This window comes from Schistocerca piceifrons, chromosome 8 (genome assembly GCF_021461385.2).
Source record: "Schistocerca piceifrons isolate TAMUIC-IGC-003096 chromosome 8, iqSchPice1.1, whole genome shotgun sequence".
In the NCBI taxonomy this organism is placed as follows: domain Eukaryota; kingdom Metazoa; phylum Arthropoda; class Insecta; order Orthoptera; family Acrididae; genus Schistocerca; species Schistocerca piceifrons.
In genome coordinates this window covers 346567463-346587238 of record NC_060145.1, presented here as the reverse complement: position 1 = coordinate 346587238, position 19776 = coordinate 346567463, and positions in this window count along the sequence as shown.

The window sequence follows — 19776 nt, the reverse complement described above, 5'->3', positions numbered from 1 at the left end:
CGAAATCTTCCAAGAAAAACAAATTGACGGGAAGATAGAACACAGGAGTATTGCTTTCGCCAGCCGCATACTCAAAAAACACGAACGTGGATACAGCATATCAGAGGAGGGCATGCTTGCATCCGTGTATGGATTCAAAAAGTATGTATTTATAAGGTAGAGAGGTAACATAGCTATCCGACCATAAGCCCCTCAGCTTTCTGCAAGACTGTAGAACACTAAACGACCGTTTGATGCGCTGGGCAATGTTCCTGCAGAAATTTGGTTACCAGATACGCTACATTAAAGAGACCGAGAATTGTACTGCCGATGCTCTGTCGCGGCTACCCGTTGGAGAGGAAGACAATGAAGGAGAAGAGACAAAGACCGAATTTCAGCTGCTGTACATGAAAGGAGTACTGCGGGAAAAAGAAATTCGTGCGGTCTGCAGGGATATGTGGAGAGCGCAAAATGATGAGCATGAACTGAAGAACATCAAAATCAATTTTGACAGCAAGGGCTACGAAAAAATACCCCGCTATTTCAAGATCCACAAGGGTGTGCTGTTTCGCAGAAAAGACGAGAAGACGGATCACTGGAAACTGTGATTCTCAGACAAACATGTGTAACAGCTGATAGATTACGTCCATGTAAGTCATGTCATGACGGGGCCCAGAAGTGCACTGAACTTACATAGCAATACATCCACATTAATAACCTAGACAGACGAGTACGCGCATAGCTGGCTGCCTGTGATCGATGTCAACGAGTAAAATATTGCTACATCCCAACAAGGGGAAATGCAAAGTATAATACTGACCAAGGTGGGAGAGTTACTGGCGGTTGACAATTCTGGTCCACCGCCCATAGGACGTCGCGGTATGAAGTTCATATTTGTTGTTGTGGACCACTTTTAAAATTTTATTATACTTTATCCGATACGGACGGCAAGACGCTGATAGTCAAATTAGAAAACAAATTCCTTAAAAACATAAACAAACCGGAAAAGCTGTTATCTGACAACGAATCTCAATTTACGTCAACGTTTGGAACAAATTTATGAACGACCAGGGTATAAAAGAAATAAAAATATCCGTGTATCACCCGGCGGACGGTATCAAGTAAAAAATCTGCGCACAGCCTGCGTATAATTTGGTTTTCGTGGGTATATAAGGGAGAAAGAAAACTGGCGTTCTACGGATCGGAGCGTGGAATGTCAGATCCCTTAATCGGGCAGGTAGGTTAGAAAATTTAAAAAGGGAAATGGATAGGTTAAAGTTAGATATTGTGGGAATTAGTGAAGTTCGGTGGCTGGAGGAACAAGACTTCTGGTCAGGTGACTACAGGGTTATAAACACAAAGTCAAATAGGGGTAATGCAGGAGTAGGTTTAATAATGAATAGGAAAATAGGAATTCGTGTAAGCTACTACAAACAGCATAGTGAACGCATTATTGTGGCCAAGATAGATACGAAGCCCACACCTACTACAGTAGTACAAGTTTATATGCCAACTAGCTCTGCAGATGACGAAGAAATTGAAGAAATGTATGATGAAATAAAAGAAATTATACAGATAGTGAAGGGAGACGAAAATTTAATAGTCATGGGTGACTGGAATTCGAGTGTAGGAAAAGGGAGAGAAGGAAACGTAGTAGGTGAATATGGATTGGGGCTAAGAAATGAAAGAGGAAGCCGCCTGACAGAATTTTGCACAGAGCACAACTTAATCATAGCTAACACTTGGTTTAAGAATCATGATAGAAGGTTGTATACATGGAAGAACCCTGGAGATACTAAAAGGTATCAGATAGATTATATAATGGTAAGACAGAGATTTAGGAACCAGGTTTTAAATTGTAAGACATTTCCAGGGGCAGATGTAGACTCTGACCACAATCTATTGGTTATGACCTGTAGATTAAAACTGAAGAAACTGCAAAAAGGTGGGAATTTAAGGAGATGGGACCTGGATAAACTGAAAGAACCAGAGGTTGTACAGAGTTTCAGGGAGAGCATAAGGGAACAATTGAAAGGAATGGGGGAAAGAAATACAGTAGAAGAAGAATGGGTAGCTCTGAGGGATGAAGTAGTGAAGGCAGCAGACGATCAAGTAGGTAAAAAGAAGAAGGTTAGTAGAAATCCTTGGGTAACAGAAGAAATATTGAATTTAATTGATGAAAGGAGAAAATATAAAAATGCAGTAAGTGAAACAGGCAAAAAGGAATACAAACGTCTCAAAAATGAGATCGACAGGAAGTACAAAATGGCTAAGCACGGATGGCTAGAGGACAAATGTAAGGATGTAGAGGCTTATCTCACTAGGGGTAAGATAGATACTGCCTACAGGAAAATTAAAGAGACCTTTGGAGAGAAGAGAACCACATGTATGAACATCAAGAGCTCAGATGGAAACCCAGTTCTAAGCAAAGAAGGGAAAGCAGAAAGGTGGAAGGAGTATATAGAGGGTCTATACAAGGGCGATGCACTTGAGGACAATATTATGGAAATGGAAGAGGATGTAGATGAAGATGAAATGGGAGATACGATACTGCGTGAAGAGTTTGACAGAGCACTGAAAGACCTGAGTCGAAACAAGGCCCCGGCAGTAGACAACATTCCATTGGAACTACTGACGGCCTTGGGAGAGCCAGTCCTGACAAAACTCTACCATCTGGTGAGCAAGATGTATGAAATAGGCGAAATACCCTCAGACTTCAAGAAGAATATAATAATTCCAATCCCAAAGAAAGCAGGTGTTGACAGATGTGAAAATTACCGAACAATCAGTTTAATAAGCCACAGCTGCAAAGTACTAACACGAATTCTTTACAGACGAATGGAAAAACTAGTAGAAGCTGACCTCGGGGAAGATCAGTTTGGATTCCGTAGAAATACTGGAACACGTGAGGCAATACTGACCTTACGACTTATCTTAGAAGAAAGATTAAGGAAAGGCAAACCTACATTTCTAGCATTTGTAGACTTAGAGAAAGCTTTTGACAATGTTGACTGGAATACTCTCTTTCAAATTCTAAAGGTAGCAGGGGTAAAATACAGGGAGCGAAAGGCTATTTACAACTTGTACAGAAACCAGATGGCAGTTATAAGAGTTGAGGGACATGAAAGGGAAGCAGTGGTTGGGAAGGGAGTAAGACTGGGTTGTAGCCTCTCCCCGATGTTATTCAATCTGTATATTGAGCAAGCAGTAAAGGAAACAAAAGAAAAATTTGGAGTAGGTATTAAAATCCATGGAGAAGAAATAAAAACTTTGAGGTTCGCCGATGACATTGTAATTCTGTCAGAGACAGCAAAGGACTTGGAAGAGCAGTTGAACGGAATGGATGGTGTCTTGAAGGGAGGATATAAGATGAACATCAACAAAAGCAAAACGAGGATAATGGAATGTAGTCGAGTTAAGTCGGGTGATGCTGAGGGTATTAGATTAGGAAATGAAACACTTAAAGTAGTAAAGGAGTTTTGCTATTTGGGGAGCAAAATAACTGATGATGGACGAAGTAGAGAGGATATAAAATGTAGACTGGCAATGGCAAGGAAAGCGTTTCTGAAGAAGAGAAATTTGTTAACATCGAGTATAGATTTAAGTGTCAGGAAGTTATTTCTGAAAGTATTCGTATGGAGTGTAGCCATGTATGGAAGTGAAACATGGACGGTAAATAGTTTGGACAAGAAGAGAATAGAAGCTTTTGAAATGTGGTGCTACAGATGAATGCTGAAGATTAGATGGGTAGATCACATAACTAATGAGGAAGTATTGAATAGGATTTGGGAGAAGAGAAGTTTGTGGCACAACTTGACCAGAAGAAGGGATCGGTTGGTAGGACATGTTCTGAGGCATGAAGGGATCACCAATTTAGTATTGGAGGGCAGCGTGGAGGGTAAAAATCATAGGGGGAGACCAAGAGATGAATACACTAAGCAGATTCAGAAGGATGTAGGTTGCAGTAGGTACTGGGAGATGAAGAAGCTTGCACAGGATAGAGTAGCATGGAGAGCTGCATCAAACCAGTCTCAGGACTGAAGACCACAACAACAACATAAGGGATTTATTTACTTGTATGTACGTGTTAGGCTCAAGTTTTTAGATGGTTTTATGTTTGTTGTAATTTCCAAATTATAAGATATAGGCACGCAAATCTGGGTGCATGGAGGTCGGAGAAATTTGGAAAATGAAAATTAATAATGCTTATCTAGGAAGACCGATGTATGTTTATCTACTTATCTGAGAATATTTTGGGGAAATTATTGTTGTATGGAGTAACAATTTGTGAACGCAGCTTCACTGCACGGAATTAAACGAGGGATATGATATGTTCATATTTGTTGGAGTCTAAGGGAGTTTGTTTTGAGTCTAAGGGAGTTATTTAAATTTTTAAAAAACATTAATTTGTCGATCAAGTCGATTGGGAAGTTGTCGTGAGACGCATATCTCTAGTGGGACTTGAATAATGTGTCAGAATCATTGAAGAATTTATGAGCATCTTGCAAACGCTATAAATCAAAATGTTTACTGTGTAGTTTAGATCTGTTTGTATAGATTCCACTGGGGGATGTGTTCAGCGCAAATCCTGGGTGGTTTCGGAAAGTGTTGTTTTCTGATATCTACACCCGATGTGAATTTCAACAGATTTGTTCCGGAAAACGATGGCGGTGGAATGCAGAGTCATACAGAATTCCGGCGGAGTACTCGGCTTCGAATCTGTGGAGCGTCGCTGAAGACTTCGTTTTGACAAAAAAGTTCTATGAAAGTTAGCGCATTGGCGCTGATATTTCTGCGGCATTTCAATAGACAGTCGATTTTGATAAATGTATAATTTTATTTGGCATCTAATTAATATGCCGCAGTTCATAATTTATGTTAGGTATAGGTTTCTTTAAATTTAAAGCATGCTGCATCAACATCACTACAAATAATTACACTATTGATCTGGCGTTTAGGATATTTATGTTATTGTATTAGGAATTTGTGTTTTGCAAACTTGGGTGCTACTTCATAACATATATGGCATGCAAAAGTGTTATGAAGTGGAGGTGTGTAAGTTAACGAGCAATTCGCTCTCATTTAAGTATACGGACGAAAGAGACAGCCTTCCAGGAATTGTGAAACGAATCCTGTCGTCCAGGACCGTGTGCCACAAAGAGCGTAGATTCGCCATGAGATGGGGAAATTCACAGCCGTCTATTGTGCTGAATGAGGCCAGGCTGACCAGGCTTAAGCGCTATAGTGTGCGAGTGAGACAGATGAGAACCTATGTCATAGGGAAACCACATAGGAGCTTTTGTGCCCAGGGAGGCGTAGCAGTGTTAAATATGGCGGACCTAAGATCGTCCATAAAGGGAAACATTTATGAAAAGTATTTAATTCTGTAGTAATTCAGGGAATGGAGCCACAGTAATTTTAATCTACCATCTTTCTTAAACTTTCATTGTGATCCCATTAAAGCTTGAATATTGATCATATCTATAATAGTTTAGGATTTACTGTTAAAGTGCATTTAACAAGTTCTTGTAACAAAGACCTGAATGATAAAATCTGAAAGCCTTAGTCGATCTTAATGATCGACATTTCATATAGAAACGCATCATTAAAATGACAAACGTTGTAAATATCAACTCTGTAACTTCATTCGTTTAAAAGATACAGTAAATTTAAATTATCGGTATTTTCAGATAAGCATCATTCCCTCCGCACAAAATACATTGAACGATGACAGCATGACACCTTATTGAACGATCAGGTAATAGAATATTGTAAGGTTTAGTGCATAATAGTTACTTTTGTTTTTTATTTATTTATCAGAAAGCACATTAGTGCAAGGCTACTGGCTGTGACAATTCAAAGTTAGGAAGGAAACTGTATTGGTTTTATGTACAAGAATTTAACGTTTATTACGTAATGGATATTATTGCTACTTTATTTAGAACGTGAAAGTGATCAAGCTTTGATTACTTAAATATGTTGAAATGTAAGGTAATGTAGAATAAGCTGTAGCCAATCAGATGGACGGCTTCAGAAAAGGGTACTGCACTAGTCAGTTGAGCGACGATGTTCGGCACGCGGTGACGCAGGTGGGCGGAGGGACAGTGCTGGTGGAGACGCGAAAGCGGACAGTCGGTCTTTAGGTAGCTATGAAGTGAAATGACAGAAAATTTCGCTTTATGTGGTATCACGGGACTTAGTCTCTGAGCGGTGAGCAGCTGCGAACCTGATGTGAACTCTAACGTTTCGATTAGATAACGAGCTGGAATATTGGACTTGTGTTTCACGATGAGATTGTGAATTATCGAACTGAGTCAAATGCATGTACGATCGAGCATAACAGTAAATCCAAATACGACCACCTTCGCTATTAGTTTGCTTTCTGAATAAACATTATTCGGGCGCTAAAGACTACACTGTTGAGCGCCCATAACACCATATCCATCCATCAATAAACATTCTTCTAACCAAACCGCAGCTGTGTGGCCTACATCATTTATGGACAGTTAATTTAGTTCCCGATATTATCATTACTGTAGTTGCGAGGGTTATCCAGAACGTAAGTTCCGATCGATCGCGAAATGGAAACCACTGGGAAAATCAGGTAAACCTTTGCACAGATGTGTTGGGCAGTTTTTCTAGTATGCCCGTCGATCGTGTCGCGTCGCTCTTTTCAGTTTTGAGTGAACAGTGAGCACTGAAGATGCGTAGGGAATAGCGTCTCCCACCAAGTACGAGGGCCTGGCTAGAGATTTCGCCTGTCATGGCTGCCCACATAACATAACTGTCGAGCAGTTCCTTCTTCGTGCCAGTTCTCGGCCGCACACTGTAGGGGCAATGAACACGTTCCTGCAGCGTTTCCTATGAGAAGTGTTTGATAACCCGCAATACAGTCCGTAATTGGCTCTCCCTGAGTCTCATCTCTGCTCAAAAGTACCACTGGCTATGAATACAAAATTTTTCCACAGACAACGAGCTGCAGACCAGTGCAGATAACTGGCCGAAAGCACAGGCGGCTGCTTTCTGTGACATTGGAAAGTGGATACAGCACCACGACAAAATTCGAAGTTGGAGCGGCGACTATGTAGAGAAGTAGGTGGGAGGTGTACTTAACTGTCGCAAATAAAACGTTTCTGGTTTTCACTGTAGTTTCCATTTCGCGACCGATCGAAACTTACTTTCTGGACAACACTCGTATACGTTATATTAACTTTGTATGTTTCATACAATTTCGCAAACTTGCCATCAGCCAGACAATTTAACTAAAAGGTCACGAGTGTCTAATTTAGGGCGTGTAATGCGTCACGTGCGGTTCAACTCCTAGATGAATTTCAGCCAAGACATTTCGATGAAGAGGAATCGCATGTGAGCCCGAGCATCTTTGGGATGTTAGCTCGTAGAAGGGAGTGAGACTGGGTTGTTGGCTATCCCCGATGTTATTCAATCTATATATAGAGCAAGCAGAAAAGGAAACAAAAGAAAAATATGGAGAAGGAATTAAAATCCATGAAGAAGAAATTAAAACTTTGAAGTCTGGCGATGACCTTGTTATTCTGGCAGAGACAACAAGGGGCTTGGAAGAGCAGTTGAACGGAATGGACAGTAAAGAAGGATATAAGATGAACACCAAAAAAAGCAAAACGAGGAAAATGGAATGTAGTCGAAGGGATGCTGAGGGAATTACATTAGGAAACGAGACACTTAAAGTAGTAGATGACCTGAAGCCGGTCAAAAAGCTGAATGAGAAATATGTATAATTCCCTATAAAATTATGCAGTATGCACTCAATCTGTAGTTACCTTGACACTGTCCACAAACCAGCCGTGTGTGTCTAAAGAGCTGGGCTGTATGTGCCAAGTGGATTTACCAAAACTGAAACTGACAATATCTGAAGTAGACGTGGGAGGGGGTGGGGGGCATTTTCGACATTGTGGCACGAGACAACGCTGTTTCAGATATTTCTGCACAAACACCAAATACTAGACGACAAACAGCAATGCGACGCACACTAGAATCCACACAGCAGTGAAATGAAACAAGTGGGACAAGCGCCGTCTTTTGAGACGAGATATGTTCCTACATACAACATGGATGTATCGGTGTGTGCAGTTTTCGAGGAGAATGAAAGTTACCACGTTGCTTACAACATTGTCATATAAGCCCAGCGCCTGATGTGGTGCTATGGAGTATAACTGAGCGTACAGCACTAATACATATGGCTCACATACTTGGTAATTTTGACAGCTGCCGTTAAGTTTCTGTCGTTTTATGGCCAGTGGCAGTGCCTTACCTTCAAAGTAACCATGACAATAACTTCCAAGAAGATAACGCACGACCACCAGTCACCCCCGCCATCCTGACTTACCTCAATGCAGAGGATCTTCCATTGTTGCCCTGAGCAGCATATTCTCGTGACCTTTGTACTGTTGGAAACATCCGGAGGTCGATTAATTGAAAAGTCTGTATGATAAACCAGTTTCCTAAAGCTAGTTTGGAGCTCGTAAAACCGTGAATTGAGTGAGCAACACTTGGTGGTGTAGGAAGGACGTTGTGGGCACTCTTGATCTGAAGGTGTGTCTATCAACTAGGGAACAAAAGATCTAAGAGATCAATTAAGCTATTCTGCCTGTGTGGAAAACTTTTAAAGAGTTCGCCAGGGTGTCCTAATAGAGGGCGTGGAATGCAGCATAGTCTACCACCGGTTTTCTAGTTGAATGTTCCAGTTTAGGAAGAGAGTGCATGCTCGGTACGAAGAAGACTGAGCCATTAGCTAGCTGGAGCTGGTGTTTGAACATCTTTCGTTCCCTTGGAAACTTAAATTGTGGAGGTGATTTTGTAATTGTCTCTTTCATTTTGACGTTAAACTGTTAACCTGTTTAGTTTACGAGAATCTTATCTGTGTAAATAGCTAGAAATTACTTGGGACGCTTTGTGACTGCGATGTTCGTTTTCCAATCTACTGGTCTGATCTGAGAGTCGTTTTAAAGTAGTTGGATTGCTCCAGAGCAGTCATAGAGTGCATGCTCGGTACGAAGAAGACTGACCCATTAGCTAGCTGGAGCTGGTGTTTGAACATCTTTCGTTACCTTGGAAACTTAAATTGTGGAGGTGATTTTGTAATTGTCTCTTTCCTTTTTGACGTTAAACTGTTAACCTGTTTAGTTTACGAGAATCTTATCTGTGTAAATAGCTAGAAATTACTTGGGACGCTTTGTGACTGCGATGTTCGTTTTCCAATCTACTGGTCTGATCTGAGAGTCGTTTTAAAGTAGTTGGATTGTTCCAGAGCAGTCATAGAGTGCATGCTCGGTACGAAGAAGACTGAGCCATTAGCTAGCTGGAGCTGGTGTTTGAACATCTTTCGTTCCCTTGGAAACTTAAATTGTGGAGGTGATTTTGTAATTGTCTCTTTCCTTTTTGACGTTAAACTGTTAACCTGATTAGTTTACGAGAATCTTATCTGTGTAAATAGCTAGAAATTACTAGGGACGCTTTGTGACTGTGATGTTCGTTTTCCAATCTACTGGTCTGATCTGAGAGTCGTTTTAAAGTAGTTGGATTGCTCCAGAGCAGTCATAGAGTGCATGCTCGGTACGAAGAAGACTGAGCCATTAGCTAGCTGGAGCTGGTGTTTGAACATCTTTCGTTCCCTTGGAAACTTAAATTGTGGAGGTGATTTTGTAATTGTCTCTTTCCTTTTTGACGTTAAACTGTTAACCTGATTAGTTTACGAGAATCTTATCTGTGTAAATAGCTAGAAATTACTTGGGACGCTTTGTGACTGTGATGTTCGTTTTCCAATCTACTGGTCTGATCTGAGAGTCGTTTTAAAGTAGTTGGATTGCTCCAGAGCAGTCATTAGTCGTGTAGGAATGGAGACAATTTTAACACTGTCTCGCGGGATAAAGCCAAACTGGCGGCCCTTAATTACACTGATTTAATAGCGTAGGAGTCCAGAGGATTAATCCGCGTCCACCAATAAATGTTTCAGAGCGAAACGTCGCGTAATTTGTCTCGCGCGCCGTACATCGTTAGTATCGGGCGGATTCTGCCACTAGCAGCGAAATGTTGACTGTACGGTGAAGCAGTGTACTGGAGGAGACTGTTCCAGTATTGCAAGTCCTGAAATCAATGTAACTAACGATGACAGGCGTTCGATGTTCGTACGTGATACCGGCCGAAGCCATGACTGGCTCATCTCTCTGCTGACACTGTACGATGCCTGCGAAAAGCATTAGTACCTGGCCGTCTTCACACTCTTTTACATCTACATCAGCACTCGGCAAGTCGCTTTTTGGTGTGTGGCGGAGGGTACTTGCTGTAAAACTGTCATTTCCCTGATTTCCTGTATCATTTGCAAATTGTATGTGGGAAGAAGTTTTTGGGTAAGCATTCGTATGAACTCGAATCTCTTTAATTTTACCATTATGGTAAATTTTCACCAGAGGCGAAACAAATACCTCACTCGTCGAAGGAGGAAACTCGATGCTATTTGGTGTGTCCACCATGAAATACGGACTGTTATCCTAACGGAAGGCGCCACACGCTAGTCCAGTCTCCATCGTGATGCCACATAGTCATGGTTAGTAGCCAAATGGATAGTACATGTGACGGATACCATATCATCCTTCCACCAAACACACAGTCCGATCCATCCGCCGTAGAGACCGCTGATAACAGCGGCAACTTCCTGCTTCCATTTGACGTGTGACCAATAGTCCGAAAGTGGAAATTCATCCGGTGAACGCAGATTAAGCTGACGCGCAGCTTTACTCGGCCAGTTACCTGCAGTTACGATTTACCATTGCCAGCAGTTACTCGTGCGAGCAGTTGCCATCACACCAGCATTCATCAGACAGTAATCATATTGTTGCAGTCATTGCACAATCTTACAGTAACTACCAAGTGACTGTCACCCCCAGTACAGCCAATCTGGAAGACTAATCATTATTCACTGAGTTACATTGAGACCAGTGTACACAACAACACTCTAAAGGTAAGTATTTATGTATCAGCTTTTCGTTAATAGCAAGGTTTGTGTAAGATAACAGGTATTTAAGGCTTCATAAGATTGTACAATATAGCGCAAAGACTACTGTCTGCGGGTTCGATTCCCGGCGGGGTCAGGGATTTTCTCTGCCTCGTGATGACTGGGTGTTGTGTGATGTCCTTAGGATAGTTATGTTTAAGTAGTTCTAAGTTCTAGGGGACTGATGACCATAGATGTTAAGTCCCATAGTGCTCAGAGCCATTTGAACCAACTACTGTCTGCGTAGTGGGGCAATATGGCGTTTTAATATCGTGGAGGTTCACGCACAGCATCTAGATGACGTGGCGGGGCATTACGGCATCGCTCACATCATAATATTGCGAATGGCTGAGCCCAATATATGTAATAACAAAAAACTACTGTGGCTAGGATTCGCAGCTCTCTTATGTCGTCACGAACGTAAGGCCACAATGATCAGTTGTTTCGGTGGAGGCTCCTGTTAAGTTTGTGTTCATTATTGCATTATAAAAGCAGCACGCGAGAGGGGACCATAGTCTACAGACAGATCGGTAGTGGCTTTAGTCAGTTGCTCCGAAAGATCGTTAAAAATATTGTTTACGATTGTGTACATAGTTAGAGCACCAACTCGTGAGGGTAACGTCTTAAACCTCCTGGCAACAAACAGACCTGTACTTACAGAATCAATTAACGAAGAGGCTGTGACAGCATCTATGACGACAGGTCCAACACGAATTGTTAAGAAAGGCAGGAAGATGCATTTGCTCAGCAAGGGTGACAGGATAAAAATTTCAGAATACGTCAGCAGTCAGTATCAAATATTCGGTGATGAGGACGAAGATGTTGAAAAATGAAAAAAATTCAAAGGCATCGTTCAATATGGTCTAGACAAGTATGTTCCGAGTAAGGGTTTAAGGGGTAGGAAAGATCCAATATGGCTTAATAGCCATGTTAGAAAAGCGCTACGTAAACAAAGAGCACTTCATCTCAGATTCAAGAGAAGTAAAAACCTAGCTGACAAACAAAAGCTGAACGAAGCGAAAATGAGCGTAAGGAGAGCAATGAGAGAAGCGTTCAATGATTCTGTAACTAATACGTGTCAACCAACCTGAGTAAAGCTCCTAAGAGATTTTGGTAGTATGAAAAATCAGTAAGTGGGTCAAAATCGTCAATTCATTCTCTCAGCGACCACACCGGCACCGAAACGGAGGATAACAGAAGGCCAAAATATTGAATTCGGTCTTCCGAATTTGTTTCACCGCGGAAGATCGTAACATTCTCCCTCCTTTCAAACATCATGCGATTCTTCAAAGATTATTCGAAAGAACTTGCTCCCCTTCTAGCAGTAATTTATCGTAGCTCGCTTGAGCAACGAAAGGTACCTAACGACTGGAAAAAAGCTAAGGTTATTCCCGCTTTTAAGAAAGGCCGTAAGACAGATCCACATTATGATAGACCAATATCGTTGACGTCAATCTGTTGTAGAATTATGGAACGTGTTTTACGCTCAAGAATTAAGGCCTTTTTTGGAAAACGTATATCTCTTCTATAAAAATCAACATGAATTCCGCAAACAGAGATCCTGCGAAACTCAGCTCGCTCTGTTCCTCCAAGAGATCCGCAGCGCAGTGGACAATGGCGCTCAGGTTGATGCCATGTTCATTTGTTTCAGTAAGGAATTTGTCACCGTCCCGTTGCCGTGTAATGAAAAAAAAAACGAGCTTACAGAGTATCGGAGCAGACTTGCGATTGGATTCAGGACTTTGTTGCAGACAGAACTCAACACGTCACTCTTAGCAGAATACCACAGGGAAGTGTGATACGATCGTTGCTGTTTAAAATGTATATAAATGATCTAGTAGAAAGCGTCGGATGCTCTTTAAGGCTATTCGCAAATGATACAGTTGTCTAAACCAAGGTAGCAACGCCAGAAGATGATAAGAATTTGCAGAACGACCTGCAGAGAATTGATGACTGGTGCAGGCTCTGGCAGTTGACGCGAAACGTAAATAAATGTAACATATTAAGCATACATAGGAAAAGAAATCCACTATTATGACAAACAGCTGGAGGCAGTGTCTGCCGTAAAATATCTAGGCGTAACTATCCAGAGCGTCCTTAAGTGGAATGACCATATGAAACAGATAGTGGGAAAAGCAGACATCAGACTAGATTCATCGGAAGAATCTTAAGAAAATGTAACTCATCCACGAAAGAAGTGGCTTACAGGGCGCTTCTTCGCCCGATTCCTGAGTATTGTTCATCTGTGTGGGATCCCTATCAGGTAGGACTGACAGAGAAGATAGAGAAGATTCAACGAAGAGCGGCGCGTTTCGTCACGGGATCGTTTAGCTGCCGAGAGAGCGTTACGGAGATGCTAAACAAACTCCACTGGCAAACATTACAAGATAGGCGTTGTGCACCACGGAGAGAGTTATTATTTAAATTTCGGGACAGCACTTTTCAGGAGGAGTCGGACAACATATTATTTCCTCCCACATCTCGCGTATTGACCACGAGGACAAAATTCGATAAATTACAGCCAATATAGAAGCTTACCGACAACATCGTTCCCACGCACTATTCACGAGTGGAACAGGGTAGGAGGGATCAGATAGTGGTATCGAAAGTGTCCTCAGCCACAAATCATTAGGTGGCTTGTGGAGTATGATGTAGATGCAGTCGGGGGTCGATCTGTCGTGCGCTCGCGTATGTGGCGTTGAAATAACTGAAGTGTTATTTGCCGAAAATTGCAGAATGCTATTGATGCCTAATACTGGGCAACGTATTATAGTCTGCAGTGAACTGTCGAGTGAAAAACCAATCATTAAATGGCACCCTTTCAAAAAGTTACACTGTGTGCTCTTTACTGTAACCCAAGTTGTTAACGATTTCCTCCAAGTATCACCATTAGAACGCATCCACTGCATTGAAAACACACCTCTAAGGATAGAGGCGGAGTAGATCTTGCCAGGGCGAGGAATGCGTTGTAAAATGATTGTTAACTGACATTCAAAGTACTATTGATATTATTTTTGTTGTAGCCTAATTTGGCCTGTGACAAGGCTCTTGCTCCGACCTAGCACGCCAGCCCAATACAGCAAATACTTTTATGGCAGAGCATTCGCTTGCTACTATTCCAGGTCGGGCGCCTAATGTACTTGGTGAATACCACAGCATTGATACAGATTCTATTCTATGTGTTCCCGTGCCCACGTTCTTCATGCACCACTGTGCTGGGATGTTTGCAGTTTTCGTTGTAATGAATAGGTAGACGCTAGGCTGACCGTCTGCAGAAGGTTGTGTGTTGTCGGTCGACACAATCATCTCACATGCTTCGAAGAAAGCAACGAACAGTGTATCTGTATCAGGTTATCTTCCATTCGGAAAGTGGATGCACTCAGCGACTGTATGTGACTCATATATTATAGAGTGCAGCAATCAGTCGTCCTTTTTAGATTTTATTATGCAAATCCAGATTTCGGCTAGTAGGTAGCCATTCTCAATGCACTATTTTTTATTCTCAGTGCATGTAAGTCCCTCTTTTCTGGGCGTCAGAACTGTGACTGACGCACGAACAACAGGGTCTTACATGCATTGAGAATAAACAATAGCGCAAAAAAATGACTCTGAGCACTATGCTACTTAACTTCTGAGGTCATCAGTCGCCTAGAACTTAGAACTAATTAAACCTAACTAACCTAAGGACATCACACACATCCATGCCCAGACTGTAGCGCCTAGAACCGCACGGCCACTCCGGCCGGCTAATAGCGCATTGAGAATGGCTACCTACTAGCCGAAATCTGGATTTGCATAATAAAATATAAAAAAAAGACTGATTGCTGCACTCTATAAGTGTATCTGTGTTCTCTTCATGGTACCTATGTGCCATTATTTGAGAACAAAGGTCATCGGTTGATGTTTGCATATGGGCGACCACTACGAGAAAGATCATCAAAGGTTTTGTGTCTCATGGCACCGATTGAATGTTCGGTTAACATTTGCTGTGGTGCACGTTAAGTCGGTGGACAACTTGCCGTGCCGAAAACCCTCCTTTCTGCAAAGTGGCGCATGCTTTAACTTTGAAATGATCCTCCCAGAAATTATTAGCTTCTCCATGTTTACAAAGTGCTGTAGAAAAACGTCACATTTACAAATGAAGACCAGTGGGATATCAGTACAAATCAATAAAGACATGTTTTGGGTATTTATCACAGATATAGATCTCAGCACGTCAGTATTCCTGCTTATCACGTTACGAATCAATAAAGACATGTTTTGGGTATTTATCATAGATGTAGATCTCAGCACGTCAGTATTCCTGCTTATCACGTTATCCTGCTGAATGTATAAAAAGAATCCTTTAGATCTACAATAAATAGACTGCTTAAACTACCACTATGAAGGATGAAGGAGAAAAGGAACTTAGATAGTTCTAAATGTAGCCCAGTATAACGGCTATTACAGCATTGCGGAAGGTACAGTCTATGGTGCAATCCCGTGGGCAGATTATTAGCCTGATTGCACGTAGAGTGCAGTTTATTAAGCGCGGCACTGGGAGGGGGAGGACGGAGTGCCCATTTACTACGGGGAAAGATGCCCAGTGCTCATCTGATAACAGGCAGCGTGGACCTAGGACCACCTTAAAGGTGAAGATGAAGGTGAAAGATCATCTTGAAGGTGAAGGAAATGGAATGGGGGAAAAATTGCTGCTCCTACTCAGGATTGAATCCGGGATCTTAAGAGCCAGAGTCAAGTACGCTACCTGCTTTTTCCCCCTCGTTATCTACGTTTATAAGTTTAATTTTAAAAAATGAAACAAATATCAAAGCTATCTCTAGTTGGCATCACCAGTTTTATCCTACCATAAAAAAATGAGCTAGCCCTCTTCAAACGTAATCCCTAATTATTTCCTAAAATCCTCCCAAGGCGATAGGATCGATCCAGTGTCCTATAATTATTCTTTCATTCTTTTATTTCTCGGCATAGGATTCACACAGCCAACCGGTTGCAAATAACTGTTCTGTTTGGTATATTGACTTAGGTTTCGATATCTCTAAGGATGTCTCCATCAGAATGACGTTTTAACACACCCTATGAAACAACACATAGGAAATAAAATTTCACAAAACTGTTAAACAAGATGACAATTGTCGGGGCATATGAAGGTTAATAATGTAAAATGGCATTGTGAGAAAGCAATGGTCAAAGTTTCGATCAGGTATTAAAATTAAACATGTTCAAGCCTTTGGCACGTATGCATTGCTGGAAACAACATCAGACTGATCGGCCCAGGTGCTTACATTGGTGCCACGAAAACAATACAAGCTGCGCCCCCTACCTGGCGTGATCAGTGACATGTGCCCATTTGAGACATTATACGAGTAACAGAAATAATAGAGTTAAACAACAGTTAATTATGAAAACAAAATACAAAGTATTTATTGTACTTTCGAAAATACAAAAAAGTCGAGCAAATGAAGCATAACAGAGACATCTATTAGCCTATACAGAAATTACCATTTCGAAAATTCATGATATTAAAGAATACTTACACAAACAGCTGCACAGTCCAGAAAATATCTGCATGAAGGCAACTTTACTAGTATACATTCTAAGACAAAGATGTTTAAGAACTAGAGGCAGGAAACATAGTAAAAAGTAAAGGAATCAAAATTCCACGAGTAGTGGATTAAAGCCACTGAAAAGAAATTTTCTTGCGTAATTGTAACTGTTCATTGAGGATGAGGCCCTCTTTCTTTGAAATATGCTTGAAAGTATGTCGAATACACCATGCCTGTCACCTTTCATATCTCTATGTAAAATGGAAAATTCTTCAACACATCTCGGTTTGTGACTGGAAATTAACAGGTGATCAGCAAAACCGGAACTATGTACATTAGTGCCTCTTTTTCCCAATAAATGTTGCGTGTTTCTGATACTGATTGCGTTCCCAGTTTAAAGTACATAAAGTTCACTGTCCAATACGACCGATTGTAAACAGTATGAACAGTGCATACCATGAGTTAATAAGGTTTCTTCACGAAAAAATAAAAAAAGGTTTATTTTTCGAATATTCTGTCGTCAATAGTCAAAATCTAATCACTAAAATCAAAGATTTGCAGTGTGATCAAGATACTAAATTGTCCTATTTTTTTACATTGTTATAATTAGTAAACGTGTGCAAATAGAAATCCTATAGAAGAGAATGTTACAGAAAATGTCATTTAAAAGAAAACAAAAAGAAACACTCGTAGATTACTTGCGCAATTTCAGCTAAAACACCTTTTCTTCTAGAAATGATGCAACTGAATTGCCACTGCTACAGGAGTCATCTGTCTCCAACAATGCCATGTAACAATATACACAACAGACTCTCTCCGCTTTGCTAACGCAGGAATAAATGCAACTTTCGATGAAACAACCAATCTACTTTCTTCCCCCCTGCTTACAATTCAGGACTTGCTGTCGTTAATGTGATGCAGCGCGGAACGTCAGACTGAGCCTGGCACTTCCCCACCTGAGAGATGTTTAAAAAACTGCGTAAATAATTTGCGAGCAGCGTACGATATTTCAGTGAGCGTTCGTGGGGCACTGACAACACATTTTTTTCCAAGATGTTTCCCACCTCCTCAAACGAGACTTCCTTCGTTAATGTCGTCACGTCCCGTCGCTAGTGCGTGTCACCTGCTGTGGCTTCATCACTGACGGTTCTTCCCTGGTGCAAGTGACAAGAATGATCCTCTACGTCTTTCACTGTGGCTGCTTGGGTTGTAACATGTAAAGTGATTAAAATCTTGAGTTTAATTTTGAAGGAATGCCTGGTTATCTAACTCCTAATATTTTTCTCTGAATATTGAAATCACTGTTATATCTTAACAGATTTCCTGCGGGTACTGTTCTCCAGAAACGAATATTTCACTCTGCAGCATGGTGTTTCTTGTTTTGAAAGTTCCAGGGTTCGAGTCCCACTCCAGTAGACAATATTAATCTGTCTGGAAGATTTGAAAACAGCACACTACACTGCAGAGTGGAACATTCATTCTGGAAAAGAGTCCTAGACAGTGACTAAACCATTTTTGTGCAGTGTCTCCCCTTCAAATGGGATTATCCCAACAAGTTGTGTGGAACAGATACTGTGAAGCTGGGGAAGTAGGAGAGATGTACCGGTAGAAATAAAGCTATGAGGAGTGAAGTTTCTGGCTTACGTGGGTAATTCAGGCGGTTAGAGTACTGCCCATGAAACGGAAGGATCTACATTGGAAGCCTTGTCCCACACAAAGGTATAATCTGCAAGAAAGTTTTGAGGAACAGCATTATTACCAGAAACCGTTATAGTATTTTTTTTAACTAAATCAGATATTGGCAGCAAGTACTTACTAAAAAATCTATTACCAGCAATTTTTTTTATATATTAGTAGACTTACAAAATAGGTGAATACACACATCAAAACACAAATCAAGCATGTATCACGTACATACATATATATATATATATATATATATATATATATATATATATATATATATATATATATATATAACAAAAAGTTTTAGATTTATTTTTCACTTTAGACATCCTTTTTCTTCAGATGATACTGGCTTTGAAAAAAAATTTACTTTGCTACTTAATATACCTGGAAGACAAGAAACAATAAACCCCACATATGCACAAGTTTCATTCTCATTTACCAATTTTATGATGGTAGGCACTAAGGCGAGTATATCACTCACTGCTCACCTCTCGCTTTGGATAGAGGGAGGGGGGGGGGGGGGTGAGTCACTATGATGTGCATTCTTATCACTACTCTATTTTATTGCAAGAAAAATGTTAGGAGTCAGTTTGGTTGGTGTCCTTCTTGCCACTCTCTACACAGCTTGCTAGTTGCAACTCCATGATACCTGTATGTCACTGATAAACAGATAACACAGCTTCCACTTCTTACTATGCAAAGGGGGAATATAATAAATTCTAAACCTATTTTCTCCATTGCTTGTTTAATGAAATAGAAATCAACAAAACGAATGTTTCTTTCTAAATAAACATCTTTTTTTCCAGATTGTTAATTACAATACATTTTTAAAGTATGTTAAGACACAATAATTTCTGTTTTTTACAACAGGACCTGCATCATGAACTCTGCTCTTCACCAATATTGCTACAGCTTTCACTATGTTTTATGGATATATCTAAACCTTTTCCCTCTAATAATTGCTTTCAGAAATTATAGCTCCTATTTCCTGCTATCTTCTCTGTCCTTCTTGTCTGAAGTGTGGTATTTTAATGATAATCTTAAATTTATTAATGCAAACTTCTGTTTGGTTGTTATTATGTCACAAATAAGTCCAAATTGGTAGTAATACTTAAACTAAGAAAAATCTTCATCACTAATAGCTTATTTACAAACATGCTGATGCATAATTTTTATTCACTATGGACAGAAAACTAAACATACCTGATAGGGAAGATAAGAAGGAGGACTAAAACCTGAAAGAAAATAAGACCTCACCCAGCTGAAACTACACAGTCCACAGTACTGTGTATCCACCAAAGAGTGGCAGATTCCCTATGGACTGAAATTACTACTATCTATAAATTCATTCAGATCTGCTATCTCTCTGAGCTCTGAATCTTTCCTACTTTTTGGATACTCCAGTCACTGAGCATTTGCAATTGGCTTATCTATTATTATAAAAAGTCCTTGGAATATATGCATAAACTACTTGAGTTCCTTTAAGCCCTCTCTACTTTTCATTTCTGTAATGGGTACTCCCCACATCTCATT